This window comes from Myotis brandtii, unplaced genomic scaffold (genome assembly GCF_000412655.1).
Source record: "Myotis brandtii unplaced genomic scaffold, ASM41265v1 scaffold56, whole genome shotgun sequence".
NCBI classification, from domain to species: domain Eukaryota; kingdom Metazoa; phylum Chordata; class Mammalia; order Chiroptera; family Vespertilionidae; genus Myotis; species Myotis brandtii.
Genome location: NW_005370080.1, coordinates 3332547 through 3348063, shown reverse-complemented (window position 1 = coordinate 3348063; position 15517 = coordinate 3332547).

Below are 15517 nucleotides of genomic sequence, written 5' to 3'. Positions count from 1 at the left end.
CTTGTTAGCTCTCATTGGTGAAAATAAAGGGATTTAAGATGTGGAAATAAAGCTTACAAGTACTTTTTCTCTGAATGAACAGGGCCTATAAATCCACTCAACTATAGACCTGTCCTGTTTGGGGATATTTTCTTAACTTGAGCCCCAGTTGGTCCCATGTCCAATCACTGGTTTAAGTAATGAGATAGCCTAAGAATATTGCTGTGTCTGCTGAGCAAACCTTTTACAGGGCATGTTTGGAGCATCTAAAGGATCAGAGAGCTGGGACTTTATCACGTTTAGAGAACCGGTTGATAAATTGTTCTGAGCCTGCTTTATTAATAAATGTGTATCAAATAGATGTCTGTATGTGTATGAAAGTTTGGCCTAAGACTTGCTTTCATTATGACTTGCTAACAAGGTTGCAGAGGAAAGCTAAGTATTGACCACTCAAATGTTCTTAAAAGCTACTGTGATCTACCAAACTAAACCAAACTCTAAAAGTTGCCAATGACCAAATTGAATGAAGTAATTTGCAATAATCCTAATTTTCAGAGGATTGTATCTATAATGTACAATTTACCTTCATGGATTCTGAACATTTTTATTACTCCAAAAAATAGTGTGAGGAAAAAAGGCTATTGCAGGAGAGGGTTTGGTGAGACATAGAAAGGATTAAAAGGCAAGTATAAGAAGAAAGCTTAGAGGAGGTCTTCAGAGTGTACATGAAGATCTGCTCTAAAGCACCGGGGAGAGGGGGGCACAGACAGATGAAGACCTTATTTTTGGACAGAATGAATGGAAATGTTGGGCAGAAGCATGGTACTTCTCCCACCCACAGTAGATAAGTTAGAGATAGTGATGACTTCATTATTTTCAGAAACACTCAAATGTACCTTGAGAAAAATTCTAATTGGCATCACCCAAATATTTCTAGGAATTTTCTACCTCCGTTTTCAGAAATCTGTTTGAGAACTGTCAGCATTTAACCTGTCTCATAATATTGGTGTTGACCACATCTTTATAGATGTTCTCTGAGTTTAGTTTTTAGCAAAGCCAATAAAGAATGCTTATTGAATGTCTGTTGAGACTGTTCTAGGTACTTAGGGGGATAGCAGAGAAACATTCTGACCTCAACAACTGGTTTTAGATGCTGATTTCACAGAGATTAATTAACTAGTGACCCATTCTGTGCATTTTATGCTCATGATCATTATTATAATGGAGTTTAGAGAAAGAGGATACCAGTGTACATAGATAAGAAGATAGAATTTGAGAAGATAGGATTTGAATTGAAGTTGTAGTTTAAAGGCATACATATTTATTTTGATGGGGAAAGGAGGATCTTTGGAACAGTGCCAAGGGGCTGGGCATGGGGAGGAGAGAAAATAAGCAGTCGCTACATCAGTGCAGCATGAGGACTTGGGAGATCAGTGGCCCTGTCCCCCACTCTCTGGGGCCAGTGTCAGCTGAATTACATTGTGTTAAGCAGGCATCTGGCCGGTGATTTATGTGGCAGCTTGGTGGAGATAGCACCTATCCTTACTACCATTAAGCCAAAAAAAGTTAAGACTATCACAAACAAAACTGATGTTCAAAAAATAAGTTAGGCCCTGAGATAATTCACCCATAGGCCAGGACTAATCTGTAGGTCTATGTGGTGCTGGACTAGCCACCTAAGAGACTCAAAATCATGCAGGAAGGACACTGAGAAATAACCATTGGCACTGGTGGGACAGGAGGACTGATGGTTTCTATTTAGAGTGAGTAGGAAGGGCTACCCAGGCCCTCAGTTGGGCACCTCCCAGAACCTAGTTCTAAATGGGCAGATTTCATTAGTCAACCCCCAACCCATTACACAGAAATAGGCTGTTATCAGCAAATAAACAGATCCTGCTAATTCGAAAACACGTCTCTTTCATTGAAATCAAACACAATTAACTTATTATTTTAACTACCCAAGGGAGTTTGTGGTAGAATTTTAAAAACGAAAGGAAAAAAATATGAAAAACTTCATAGAGTTCAAAGAACAGTCAGACAATTTTACCAGCACAGTTGTTCAGGAGGTCACTGTTATCTGAAAGAATTAGGGGTAAGAAGGTCCTCAGAGAGCATCTGTGTACCCTCCTCATTTGTAGGTGGGGACACAGAGGTCAGAGACTTAAGAGACTTACCCTGGTTACTTTGCTGTTTAGAGCAGGGTCAACATTAGGACAAGACTGCAAAGATTGTGAGTTTAAGTCCTATGTTCTTTTAATGAAATTTTCCAGCAAATTATGAGTATTTAATTAACCTTACAATTTTTGAAAAAGAAGTTTTGTTGAGATATTCACATAACATACAATTTACTCATTTAAGTTTACATATCAATGGCCTCTAATATGTTCACAGAGGTGTGCATTCATCACCACAACCAATTTTAGAACATTTTCATTACAGTAAAAAAGAAGCCCTGCACCCCTTAGCTCTCAGCCCCAAGTACCCCCATTGGCTATTTCTTGATTTTTGTTGCATTTCCATTCAAATACTTTGTTCCTTCAGCCCTAGAAAACCACTAATCTACTTTTTGTTGCCATGGTTTGTCAATTTTGGGAATTTCATAAAACAGTAAGAAAATATTGACTGGCTTCTTTTAGTATGTTTTCAAGCTTTATCCATGTTGTAGCATGTTTCTGTACAGTTATGTGCTGCTTAATAATGGGGCTATGTTCTGAGAAATGTGTTGTTAGGAATTTTGTGGTTGTGTAAATATTATAGAGTGTATTTACACAAATCTAGATGGTGTAGCCTACTGTACACCTAGGCTAGATGGTATACCACTGCCATGTATGTGGTCCATCATTGACCCAAATGCCATTTTGCAGTGCATGACTATACTTCATTTATTTTTTTATTGCTGAATAATATTCCATTGTATGGCTATATCATATTTTACTTATCCATTCATCAGTTGTTGGACATTGAATTGTTTTTCCTTTTCTGACTATTATGAATAATGCTGCTATACACATTCATGTGCAAGAGTTTTTGTGTGGACAAATGTTTTCATTTCTCTTGGGTATATACAATTCTGGGAGTAGAATTGTTGAACCATATGGTAAGACTATGTTTAACTGCTTCAGGAACTGCCAGACTATATTCCAAAGCAGCTGTACCATTTTACATCTCAATAAGCAATGTATGAGGGTTCCCACTTCTCCACATTCTTATAACCTGTCTTTTTTATTATAGCCATCCTAGTGGCTGTGCAGGGGTATCACACTGTGTTTTGGATTTGCATTTCTCTGATGGCTAGCAATGCTGAGCATCTTTATGTGTGCTTGTTGGCCATTTGTGTGTCTTCTTTGGAGAAATGTCTCTTCAGATTCTTGCCTACTTTTAATTGGGTTGTCTTGAGTTGTAATAGTGTCCTATGTGTTGTAGAAACAAGACCCTTATAATATATATGATATGCAAAACTTTTCTCCCACTCTTTGGTTTGTCTTTTTAATTTCCTGATGATGTCTTTTAAAGCAGATACATTTAAAATTTTGATAACTTCATAGTTTTTTAAATAATAAATTTTTTCTCTGCCTTTGGGTCATTTATAAATAGACCTTAATATATATATGGTCATGAAATATTTGCTACAGAACATCTGTGGATTGATGTATATGAGGTAGCTTCAGCTTGATATGAAGGGCAGTAAAAATGGATAGAAGCAGTAACATTAAAGAAAACTGCAGAAAAATAGAGTGTGGTGCCAGAAAGTGTGTGGAGAAGGGCCCTGGTAGTCTTGCACGTCTAGGAACTACCCTGGTTATCTAATATCAAAAGGTACCCATTCAGTGTCACCAAGAGAAGAAATAATGTCTTTAAGGATCAGAACTTATGTAGATAAGGACAATCACAAGAGATTATCCTCTATAATAAAAGCCTAAAATGCAAGTTGTCCCTTTGGGCAGTCGTTCAACCAGGAGTTCAACTGCTCGCTATGAAGTGCACTGACCACCAGGGGGCGGCGTGGACCATGGCAGGCATCAGCAACACGGGCAGCAGTGGAGGCGCTGCTGGCCTTGATGAGCCCCGACGAGAGCTGGACCATGGCAGGATGGTGGAGCAGGTGAGTGGGCAGTGCCAGGCCAAGGTGAGTGCCAGCGGGGGCCTAATCGCCCTGCAGATGGCTACCAGTGGTGGCAGTGGGGGGCGGGGCTTCTTCCCGGCTCCCAGGAGCTGAGGAAGCCGGGCAGGGAATCCAGCCTGATCGATCTCCCTGCAGGCAGGATGGTAGAGCAGGTGAGGGGGCAGCACCAGGCCAAGGCAGGGTGCCAGGTGGGGCTGCAGGGCTGCAGGGCTGCGAGGCTGGGGGTGCAAGCTGGGGCCGATCTCTGCAGGCCACCCTGAGGGACCCCACCCATGCACAAATTTGTGCACTGGGCCTCTAGTTGTTTATAATGAGCCTGATCGATCTCCCTGCAGGCAGGATGGTAGAGCAGGTGAGGGGGCAGCACCAGGCCAAGGCAGGGTGCCAGGCGGGGCTGCAGGGCTGCAGGGCTGCGAGGCTGGGGGTGCAAGCTGGGGCCGATCTCTGCAGGCCACCCTGAGGGACCCCACCCATGCACATATTTGTGCACTGGGCCTCTAGTTGTTTATAATTGTCTATGTCCTGTTTGTAATAAACAGAGTCCCCATAGCAATAACTGCTTAGTAATGAAGCCATGTGTCCAGTTACATAAACTATAACATGAGATTTTTGATAGACATATGTGTCTTTATGTATAGGCAGTCATTTTTATTACACTTTTAGATGAAACCAGAATTCCAGGTTGTTAGCATTATAACATAAATAGAATGAAGGTGTTTTTTTCTTTGTCATTTTACTTGTCTTTCTCCCTTCACCTCCCCCAATCCTGCCACTTCCCATCTAAACACAGGAATATACTAATCAGGGAAATATGCACTGCTGTTTAGTAAAGGGGTTAAATGCATTTGGATGGAATTCCAGGCACAACATACTAACAATGGCAGGAAACTGGGTCCTCCAGCCGGCTGCTGCCGGAGCTGTTGAGCGATAGATTGTTGAAAGGGCCAGCCCTGGGGTATGCTGCTTTGGCTTGCTTTGTGTTTGGAATGCTGTGATTGTTCCAAACACAATGAGGGATCTGTCTGTCCACACAGGACAAGTTGTAATTACAGGAACAGAAGCTAAGTTACTGCTCTTAATTGCAAATGATACCATAGCGGTCTGTATCCCGCTGCTAATTGGTCTTCTGCACAGTATAGGGATAGGCAGGATTTTTAATTTAATGTTTTTGGTGATTAGGAGAGTAAACCTTATACCTGATCTATTCATGTCCAGGTGATACTAGGATCCCTTCTGGACTACCTGTTTCATTGATTTTGATGGTTCATGCCAGTACATGGTATTGTCTGTGTTGAGAGGACAGGGCGTTGAAAGTCTTTGTCTTTGGTGTCCTAAAACCTTGATTGGTTGTGATTATAACATCATACAGAAAAGTGTTCTTGTGTCACTTAGAAACCATTTCCTAATTAGGGAAAAGGTTGAAATCTGGCCTTGCTATATGATTTGGAAAAAAAGACATCTATAACAGATGAGAATCGATAACCGAACATAATCACTACATGGATATTCTTTGTGAGATAGGATCTTTGTCTCTTTGTCTATTAGGAAGCACATTGGGAAAATTCACCACTTTAGATAGTTTATAACATTACTTTTTTATTAATTCAACAAATATTATTTGAGGGCCTATTATATGCCAGGTATTGAATTAGGAATGGGATAAAAAGTAGCCAAAAAAAATAAAAAGTCTACTTATGAACTTACAGTCTCAATAGGGACCAAAACATGTCAATGAATAAGGCATTGGGATGGTTTATGACATAGTTATACATGTTTCATGATCTACAGGTAAGAATGATGAAGAACATTTTTCCTCCAAAGTAGCTGAAAACGTTCTTCACATACCATTGATCAGAATTAATATGTGAACCACTGCTAAACCAGCTCCTGGTAAGGCAAATGGACTGACTCTTAGGCAAGAAGCTGGGGGCTAGGACAGCTTTCCTCTAGGAACAGGCAAAGGAGGGAGTTATGGGTTCTGAATAAAATCCAGCTGTTTTGAGAGGAGACAGGGGAGTGATGCTGGGAGACAACTAATAATATCCATTTTCTTTGAGTGACATGTCAAAGAGCTCACTCTGGCAACAGTATGGAGAATGGGGGGTGGGGGCAGATGGAAGATGGGAGACAGTGAGGAGGTGCTGCAGTCTTTGGAGCAGGACAGTGAGGCCTTGAACTGAAGTGGTGAAGAGGGAGCTTCTGGGAGCTGTGAGGTAAAAGAATTTATAATACTTATTCTTAAATGTTTAGGGCAAAATGGACCCCTGTGAGAATCTGATGCAACAAATTTTATACTAAATTCAAGATTTGCTCCATTTTAGCATCAGTGTGACCTTAATGGCAGGGAAGCTAGGCTGGTGAGCCCTTTGCACGGGCCACAGTTTTTGTTTCAGGTGGGCACTGGGGATCTCTAACCACATCATGGGGGTGGGAGAAATAAAGAATGAGAAGCAGCTTTTGTCAAGGGCTGGCTATTTATATCATGCTTTGAGGCCCACCAAGCAGATGGGAACACGGAGGCATTAGATGCACTGTTCAATATCCTACCCCTGGAGAAGGGCAACTGTAGAGTTTGATCTTGAATGTGTCTGAATCACAATCCCAAGCGGCTGCCTACCGGTGCTGCCATATTTGGTCCAAATGTGAATGTCCGTGATTGCAGATTTTTTTTTTCTTTCCTGGAATCCTTTGGTAGCCTGTTTGTGCAGCTGAAGGAGACACTCATGACCTCATTCCTGACAGTTTGGGGAGCTGACAGCAGAACATTCAAAGAATGACATCAAGTAATTTTTTTCAAGATCATTTCCTGTCCTTGATCTCTGCAAAGATCGCATTCCTTAAGGATGTGTGGGGTTGGAAACAGACCCTATTCTGTCAGGCGAGGGATGCCTGGGGCAGCTGTAATAGGCAGATGAGTGTATATGTTCACATCCTCTGTGACATGCTTTGCTGGTGAAACACACACCCTCCATTTGGCTAAAAACAAACAGGTCAGCTAGGCTGCATGACTCATGTTTGGTGAAGTCTTTACCCCGAGCTAATAATTCACATTTTAAAGGCAAATGCTGAGCTCAACGTCTAACCAAGTAACACTGCCTAGAGTAGCTCTGTGTAGGAATTTGGTTTAGTAGAAACAGCATCTTCTTAGGTTCTTGAAGTAGAGCACACTTAAGTGGTCTCTGCCCCTTTACCTGTCTGTAAGAATGGGTTTCACTGTAGGTGCAGAGAAAGAAGCCTGGTGAAGTGACAGGTAATGAGGTTTGGAGTCAGGGAGTCCTGGTTTCATGTGTGCTTCTTCCCTTTATTACTGCACAGTGGTGGGCAATGTACCCTTCTGAACATTATTAGTCTGTCACCTTTGAAATGGTCATATTTCTGCTACATTGCATCCAAATGCCCATGAGATTTGAAGATAGTGTGTGCAGAGTACCTGGGCATCAAGTAGATGCTCAATGGCATGGACATCAGTATTTGCTTTGCTCCAGGCCATCTGCTTAGCTGAGTCATTGTTTTCTCCCTTCTCCCTTATCCCTTTATGTTACATTAAGGGCTTTATTTATTTCTTTAAAGGAGAAAGACAACCAGTCTGAGTAATGTATATTACATATACTCATAGTGGCTTTTGCCACAACTCCCATCATCTTTGTACTTTGCATCACCCTGCAGGAGGACATTGGTTATAGCAAGCATGATGGTGAGAGAGAATGGGAAAGTGCTATCATCTATCTATCTATCTATCTATCTATCATCTATCTGTCATCTATTTCTCTCTGGCTCTGCTCTAACTTGATAACGGCCTATGGAACAGTTACCTAAACTCTTGGTGCCTCCACTTAGAGGGGCTTGAACTAAGAGATCTTTCAGAGACTACCACTTTGCTGAGTCTTATAGATGTATTTCTTCTCTGGCTGATACTTAGAACCAAATTTCCTACAATCAGCACAAGTGGGGCCAGCATACTACCTAACACCTTTCCTGTAAATGTTCCTCTGGAGTACGAGGCTAACCAACCTACTCATTTCCAGGGAAATTAATTTTTCTCCTTGCTCTTCATACAGATGGCTTGCTTATATGTAGATCTTTAAACACAGTTGATTTATAAGGGGTGACTTACACTGAAACATAATTTGTGTATGTCAGCTAGTTAAAATTGGTATTATAGCATGAACTTTTTCAGTCATTAAATATCTCTCCTCTAGTTTTCCCCATACTCAGGAATGAATGGTAGGTTAAGAAGTACAATCCCAGTTTGAAAAACATCAGAAGAACTAACTGGGTCTACTTACGTTTTACCTAAAGATGTGAAATGTGAGACTTTTCTCAAAGTGAAAGGTGACCAACCGGGTAAGTTTGCGTGGGCCAAACGTTTGCATCAGAGACATTTTTGAACCTTCTTAGGATCCTGGAATGTTAGAGATGAAAGGGGCCTAAGAATGTCTGGGCAATTCCTTCTCCTTCTCTCAGTTGTCCTTCCTGAAGCTCAAAAATGATCAATCATAAAACATTTTACTTTAAAGAAAATGTTCGCTGAAAGACACCTATGCAGAAACATAAATTGCCTCAAGTGGCAGAGTATCTCAAAGGGGATTTTTTCAATAAAAAATAAGAAATTTAAATGCTCTATACTCTTTACCAAATTAGTTGTATCTGGGTTTTTTATATCTCATTTGAGACAGTTAAACTCCAGGAATGCTAAGAAGTCAGCATGAATTTTGCCAGCAGGTGGCACTAAATGTTTTCATTAGGAACATAGTGTGAAGGAAAGCCTCCTTAGCATCCTCTCTGTTAGTAAAAAAGCCTTTTAAGTTAGTGTTGTGGTTCATTCACCCACAGTCAGGAAACATGTGCCTTTCTTATTTGGTGGCTCGTTGGCAGTACACTGCTGTTCAGGGTGAGTTATTTCCTTGAAGTTTGTTAAAAAGGGAAGTATGGCAAAATTAAAGACTTGCAAGCTTTATTCGAGTTTCGTAGACCAATTAAAATCCAGTCTGTCAGGCCACAAACCCTCCCATAGCTCCCAGGCCTGCAAGTACAAGGGATGCTGAAACAAAGGACAGCAAGATGGTGGATGACTTGATTTTCCCTTTTTATGACTTGCTGTGACCCTTGTGTGCTGAGGGGGATTTTTTTTTCCTGCCTCTGCTTCACAGTTACCAGAAGAAAGTGCTGCCATACAAAAGATTCTGAAAAATATTGGTCCATGTATGCCAAATTTTCATTCTCACAGCACTTTTTGAAAAGCAAAAAACAAACAAGCATGTGATTCATTTACCTATTCATTCATCTGACAAATATTTATGGAGTGCCCACCATGTCAGGCATTGTACTTAGGAGCCAGGAATACAGGAATGAAGAAAAACATGCGAGCTCAAGCTCTTGGGGAGCTTGTCTGTAGTGGAAGACCCAGAAACTAATCGGGTTGTCCACGCGAATGCACAGAGCCAAACTGAGGAAAGAGCTTTGAAGGAAAGCAGCGCTGTCACATGATGAACCAAAGAAAGCGCACCTTGATGCCTAGATTCCAGGGGGATGGGTCACTAAGGAAGTGACCCTGCTTGGAGCTGAGATTGGGAGGATAAGGAGGAATTAATTATGTGAAGAAATGGGAAGCAGTAGGGAGAATGTTCAGACCAAGGAATAGCAAGTTCAAAGACCCTGGGATGGGAGAGAGAATGGAGAGTTTGAGACAATGAGATACAGGTGGGCAAGGAACTCAGTGATAGAAGGAGAGAATAGGTGTTGTTACATGAACAAAAATTCACCATGATTTTTGCACTTTTCTCCATGTTTATTATATTTCCCCTTGGCAAAAAAGAAAGAAAGAAAAAAAAAGGCCAAACACACACACTCCAAAATTTTATTAATCACCCGATCTCTACTAGTCTCCTGCTTTTACAGTATTGTTGGCTTGAAACTAGTGTCTAAATATTGCTGAAAAGTTTGGGAGTTTTCCTTTCCTCAGTACAGCAACCCATATAAATGGACATAAATATATTTGGGGACGGCTAGGAGGAAAAGACACAGAACACACTTGTAATATTAGTAGGAAGTGATTCCTTAACCATTCTCTTTTCCTTCAAAAGGGAATGTGGACCTGTAAACTGACTGGGATTTAGAAATGGCCCTAACTTTCTGGTACAGTGGCAGCCTTGACTCATCAGACCTGGGATTTTTTCAGTTACATGCATCAAGCTGGGCGAGGAAACCCGTGATTAAATTACCACAACCTACGGTCCTGCAGGTCAATGTATTCTGATGAGCCCTAAATGTCTACTGGTGAAACCACACCCATTTATATCTGACTGCTTAAGTGTAACTACTTGTCCTTTGCCACTTTGGGACTTTATCATGTTCATCATAATCAAGGAGCCCTTTTCAATGGCAGCATCTTCTACCAGTATCCCCAGCCCACAGAGAATAAGCGTGCTGCTTTCCGGAGATGCTGGTGTTCCCTCACCAGTGTATATTTCAGGCCTTAATGATGAGATCATCTATATGATGGAGTGCCCACCATCATATCTACAGCCACCTTCCTATCTCTCAATGTCTCTGAATTATTTTCTTCTATTGAACCTCACCATTTCTGGCACCTCAACTTTCCCTAGACTATACTTCCAGTTGAACCCATTTCTTCCTTAGCCAGCAAATGAACTATCAGGACCACTCTGAGCTAGCATCACTGGATTCAGAATCATTGGTGAGTGTTCCCATATTTATCCTGATGTTTGTTTCTCCTTGATCAATAGCCTCAGGATCCCTTTCTTCATGCATTTCCAGAACTTTGCCAATATACTTGAGTAAATTCCTGTAAGTATTTCGGTGGGTAAATATTCTACTGGATTTGACTTTGTAAATCTCTCTTTCCCCCAGGAAATGCTGGGCTCTGACTTTAGTTATGGTTCTGAGGATATCTGGGATCATTGTGTATGAGTGGTGGTGGGAGGGGGTGGATAGAGAATGAAGAGAATCTGCTCCCTCTCCCAAGGTAACTAATGGCCTCTGGGGGAAGGTAGCAGTGTGTTTAGGTCAGACACGAAGAGCCTAATTAGACAAGAAGAAGGGAATGTCAAGGAAGGCAAGAGGTGGGGAGGCTAAGAGTGGGTTGAGGGTTGGGAAAACTGGAGGTCTCTAAATCTTCTCATACATACAAAAGAGACATCATGATTATATGAATTCAACTGATAATGTAATTCACTAACCTTAGATCAAACCCTGCCTTTGTTTTCCAGCTACCTCAGCCCATTCTTTTGATGGAGTCATAGAAATACTTGGTTAAAGTCCACAATTTATGCTTTCATCTGCCTCTCAATGTCAGTGTCCTAACCATGTCCCTCTGACCCTTTTCACTTCAGTATACACACGCCAGACTTCTGGCAGCCAGCATTTACATCTCATCACCTGACAACTTCCTTTGGTCTCCAGAGCTGCTCTGCTTATGCACAGCAGACCAGGAAGGCAATGACGTAGCCCCTTGGCAGCAGCACTCAGCCAGTGACTGGTGGGAATTAGTGTACAGACTCTCCAGCTGCCTTGTCCCTTGGGTGGGATGATATCGGTGCGTGCCTTTCTGTCTTTCCTATAGCACCTCCATGGGCTTGAGCTCTAGTTGCCCACGGTGGTAATTGGCTTGGAAATGCATCCATTGTTCGGATTTCTTCTCCTCCCTGTTTCACTCTCCCACTCTCCTGCTGGTTTTTGTTGGGATCACCTCCCAAACAAACTACTGGAATTTAAATCCTTGTCCAGGGTCTGTTTCCAGGCAAATCCAAACTAAGATAGGACCTTGTTGGGAAAATATCAGGTAAGTCACAGATGAATTAAGATCCAGGCTATGAGAATGGGTAGGGGACAAGAGACACTAGGGAATAAGATATACTGCCATTATTACTACACAGAAACACCTGGTTTGGCTATTCCCCTGCTGCACCCCACATCTTCTAGACCAGGGATGGGGAACGTCCGGCCTGTGGGCTGTCTAACGTGAAATCATTTGGTCTGGCCCTGCCAAGGCAACCGCAGGTGGGACTTGAAATTCAGTAAATCTAGGAGTTTGGTTTTTTTTCATAGAAACACACATTTATATTAAGTGAATTATATTAAGTGAATGATGTTGTAAATATCCAAATGGCTCTTGGCAGAAAAATGATTCCAACCCCTGTTCTAGATCATGCATTCTCAACAGGGTGATGTCAGCTCCATCCATGGGAGCAATATATACATCCTACTCTTTATGTATAAAGCATGGACATACATACAGTACATAAGCAAATGCATATATAATGTGCCTCTTGTCTTAAGATTTCATGGGAGGGCAATATAGGGGCAAATTTCTAAAATGTCTCTGTAGGAATGCAATAATGATAAAAAGGTTGAGAAACACGTCTCAAAACACTATGCCATAAATGCTGTATTGCTGCCCCTAATGGTGCTGCCTTGAATTTTAAACTTAATGATCATGGTCTGATGAGACTATCTGATTGGCAAAAGACATGACCCAGTTTTAGCTGTAGGAGTGGGAGAAGGGACATCTGCCTACTTCTCCTTCTGTTGTAGCTGGCAAATTCCAGCTTTTCCCAAAGACTCACAAAATAAGGAGGTTCTCTAAAAATTTTAAGGAAGTTCTTTCATAATTTGAAGGAAGCCTAGATATGGGCCAACCTCCAAATTATAACTATTCACCTTTGAACAACTGTGGACCTTGAGGAGTTTGAGGGCTCTATCTTGGAAACTCCTGGTACTGCCTCCTTCCAGAACATAGAATGTACTCAGAGGTGCTTGTGAGCAATTGTAAAATTGAATACAGTCTAATTTGGTGTTTTTAAGTGAAAAATGTGAGATAAGAGAGTTGTTCTTTTTGATGTTCCCTGGGATCTGGACCTTTAAGTGCATGCATGTGCACATTTTGGGAATTGGAGCTTAGAATCACTAATTCTCCAGCGCTCATGGCATGGCGGAAAGATTACACTACTAAGGAGATCTCAACATTGCCATTGACCAGCAGTAGGATTACAAGCAAGTCTCTTGCCTGTATGAGGAAGGCATTAAACTAAAGGTTTTTAGGGTCTTTTTTAATTTCTCCTATTTTATATATCAAGTGAGGTAGAAAGAGAGGATAGAGGAAAAGAAAGAAGAAAGGAAGGTAGGGAGGAACATAAAATTTATTGTGACCTCATGTGTGATGACCCTTCAATTTTTCTAATAATACCAAAGGGAAGACTTTATTATTTTCATTGCATGGTGAGGAAGTAGAAGTTCAGAGAGGTTAAGTCATTTGCCCAAGTTCTCCCATAATCGAAAGGGCATTCAAACCAGTATCTGTCTGACTCTAAAAGTCATGTAGTTTCCACCAAACCACACTGTGCTGTGGGGGAAATATTAGAGTCAGCAATGGTATGCTGTAGGTGTTTTTCCTTCCCTGGCTGTGGGTACCCTCTCTTGGAAGCCTGACAGTCTCCATGCTGCTCAGGTCCTGAGCTACCTCGTCCTGGTATGCATGTTCTCACCAGTGCCTTACATTCACTCTCTTTCCTCCTCTATTTTCAGCATTTCTTTTTTAAAAAAATATATATTTTATTGATTTTTTACAGAGAGGAAGGGAGAGGGATAGAGAGTTAGAAACATCGATGAGAGAGAAACATCGATCAGCTGCCTCCTGCACACTCCCCACTGGGGATGTGCCTGCAACCAAGGTACATGCCCTTGACCGGAATTGAACCTGGGACCCTTGAGTCTGCAGGCTGGCGCTCTATCCACTGAGCCAAACCGGTTAGGGCTATTTTCAGCATTTCTTGCTCCCACTGAAATGCAGTTAAGAGACTGTGAAATGCTCTGAATGAAACTCCCAGGCTCTCAGGGCTGAGTGCTGATAGCTTGCTAGTCTGGTAAATATGTATGTTAATTGGAGGAGGATAAAGCCGCAGAAGGTCTTTCTGCCTTGAAGGTGTGGAGTGAATTTGATGTTCCTTTCAACCCAATAACTCCAAAGTGTACATCCATATAAATTATTAGTTCAGGGCAGAACACCACAAACTCACAGGTTAGTTGACCCCCTTATCCACAATTTCGCTTTTCTTGCTTTCAGTTACCTGCAATCAACTGCGGTCTGAAAATATTACATGAAAAATTCCAGAACTAAACAGTTCATAAATTTTATTTTATTTTATTTCCCCCCTCAAAATATAGCTTTTAATACTTTCTAGGAACTTTAAAGATATATTTTTAAAATATTTTTCTTTATTTTATTTTTTTCCATCACCATTTATAGCCTCTTCCACCTCCACTCCCCATCCTGAAATCTCCACACTGCTGTCTGTGTCCATGAGTTCTTTCTCTCTTTTTTGCTCAATCCCTCCACCCACCTGCTCTAACACCCTCCCGCCACCAGAGCAGCTATCTGCTCTCTATCCATGAGTCTGTGTCTAGTCACTTTGTTCATTAAGTGAAATTATATGGTACTTGTCTTTCTCTGACTGAATTATTTCACTTAACATAATGTTCTCCAGGTCCATCCATGCTATTGCAAAGGGTAAAATTTCTTCCTTTTTAAGGCAGAGTAGTATTCCATCATGTAAATGTGCCATAGCTGATATATCTACTCATCTACTAAAGGGCACTTGGGTCATTCTCAGTAGCCAGATGAAATCTCATGCTGCCCTGCTGTCCTGCCCTGTGAATCATCCCTTTGTCCAGCTCATCCATACTTTCTATGTTCCCCTCCCATTAGGCACTTAGTGTCTTGGTTATCAGATCCACTGTTGAGGTATCCCAGTGCTTGTGTTCAAGTAGCTCTTACTTTACTTAATAATGGCTCCATCATGCAAGATTAGTAATGCTGGCAATTCGGATATGCCAAAGAGAAGCCACCAAGTGCTTCCTGTAAGTGAAATGGTTTGTGTGTATAAGGCTCAGTACTATTGGCATTTCAGACATCCAGTGTAGGTTTTGGAATATACCCCTGATGATGAGCTCTAGGAATTGTTCATATTATAATCTATGGTAGTTCCTATATGCCTGTGGCTTTGTGGAAATTTACCCTACATGAATACAATTTAATATTCAGCAAAAATCCAAGGATAGCCCTATTCAGATTTCGGAAACATTTTCTCTGTGTGGCTCTCTCTTCTCCAATATTCTGTCCCATGAATTCTGACTACTTCAGCTTCCCTGGAATCAAATGCATGTATTCTCAATTCAGTAAGACGGTCATGTGCTGCTTGGGCTCCCTGGTCATGTGCAAGTCCAGAAACTTCCAGCAAAAAGAAAGCTGGAAAAATTGTAGTGCTCACATACTTGTTTTTGTTCTTTTAATGATTTAAGTTTTGCACTGCTTATTTTTCAATAACTGAAAACAGTTGTTTCATACAATTTGTCTAGGTTTATATTTGTTTACAGTGGAAGAACAATCTATTACTAGAT